Below are 1,736 nucleotides of genomic sequence, written 5' to 3'. Positions count from 1 at the left end.
ATTAAATTTATCTCAAAGTCTTTTTTAGTTAAATAAATAGTTAGTGTTAATTATAATAACACAATTAAATTCTTTTAATAATTATTAAACAAGTCATAGAGAATAACTTACTTTTTATTTATGAAAAAGTTGGTTAGAAATCATCATATATATTATCGTTGATACAAAGATCATAGAACACAATGGAGATCGCAAATCGCAATTTTTGTGTTGGTAGATGGTTAGGCATAAACATGTGCTTAAAACGTGTTTGGATACTCATTTATTTTATTTATTTATTTTATTTATACAAATCATATAAAACTAAACTAGTTAATGAACCAAATCAATGATTAATTAGGAACTCAGACTAACCTTTGACATAGCAAACCGGTCCACTGTTGTTGATTGAAGGACATGGATCTGGGCTTCGGGCACTTATTTCTTTTTTTATCCGTTGTTGGATGTACAGTATATATAAACTTAATACTAAAATTTAACAATTCCAAAACCAAAAAAAAAAAAAAAAACAAAAAAAAAAAAATCAAGGACAAGGTGAGGAAGCGAGTTCAAGGGTGGAAAAGAAAACTTCTCTCTTCTACAGACAGGCATGTTCTAATCAAAGCTGTTGGGGAGGCTATCCCAATTTATTCATTATCACGTTTCCGTCTTTCTGACATTTTAATTAGGGAGATTCATAACACACTCTCCCAATTTTGGTGGGTCAAAAAGGTACAGAGCGAAAAATTGCATGGGTTAGTTGAGATATTATGACAATACCGAAATTAGAAGGTGGACTTGTTTTTAAGGACCAAGGGGATCAAAATTTGGCGCTATTAACAAAATAATATTGGAAAGTTGTCTCTCAGCCACAATCACTCTTATCTAGACTCTTCAAAGGTAAATATTTTTGATACAATTTTATAATGAATGCAGAGATCGGAGCAGTACCGTGGGATGGAGTAACATATTGAAAGGGCGTAAGGTTGTTGAAAAAGGGTTGATTTGGCGATTTGGTGATAGGTTCAGTATGCGAATCTTCAGCGATCCTTAACTTGCTCCTCTACATCCTTGTGTTGTCCCTCCATCTGAAGCTTTCAATCTGCAAAATCAACCACTATTGATGGTCAAGGACTTAATACTTTCTAATGGTCTGTGAAATTAAACTCTAATTAGAAGCATTTTTTCTGAGAGCAATAGTTAGCGTGTGCTAGCAACAACAATTGGGAGTGGAGAAGATAAAATTAAACCATATCTACAGGGAAATAAAAAAAAAGAAAGAGTGAAAAAAAAAAAAACCATATCTACAAGGAGCATTCAGCATGCCATCAAGAAAATTCAATCATGACAATTAGTTGGCACTTTCACAACCCAATTTTTATCAACAAGATGATTTGGTGACTTCAAATCACGGTGTACAATCACTGGAGTGCAGTTGTGCAAATAGTTCATTCCTCGGGCCTGAAGATTCAAGAGATATATGTCACATCAACTGAATTTCACTGATTATCGCAATAATTTACTTAATGAAACTACATTGCAAGAAAAGAAAACAGATTCTTACAGTATCAAGGGCCATCCTCAACCGCCTTCGCTCATCTAATTGATTGTTCGGTCGATGAATTAGTCTGTACAAACTTCCTGTGCATAGGAAATATACAGTTCAGACTTCAGAGTCATTAAAAGTAATCCGTCCATAACAACATTAATCAAAATAAAAAAAAAATCCTGGAAAAGTGTAAGAGTCTAACACAATA

At 33.1% G+C, this 1,736-nt stretch overlaps 1 long non-coding RNA gene across 1 annotated transcript; it reads right to left on the bottom strand.

Moving 5' to 3' along the window:
* LOC107647920 lies at positions 528-1,667 on the bottom strand. The gene is made up of 3 exons (XR_001621666.2): positions 1,544-1,667; positions 1,279-1,440; positions 528-1,081 (listed from the first exon to the last, which is right to left on the bottom strand). It is a non-coding gene; the product is annotated as an uncharacterized LOC107647920 (long non-coding RNA).

This window comes from Arachis ipaensis, chromosome B06 (genome assembly GCF_000816755.2).
Source record: "Arachis ipaensis cultivar K30076 chromosome B06, Araip1.1, whole genome shotgun sequence".
In the NCBI taxonomy this organism is placed as follows: Eukaryota; Viridiplantae; Streptophyta; class Magnoliopsida; order Fabales; family Fabaceae; genus Arachis; species Arachis ipaensis.
The sequence above is the reverse complement of the archived record's forward strand: the minus strand, read 5'-3'. Positions and strand labels throughout refer to the sequence as shown.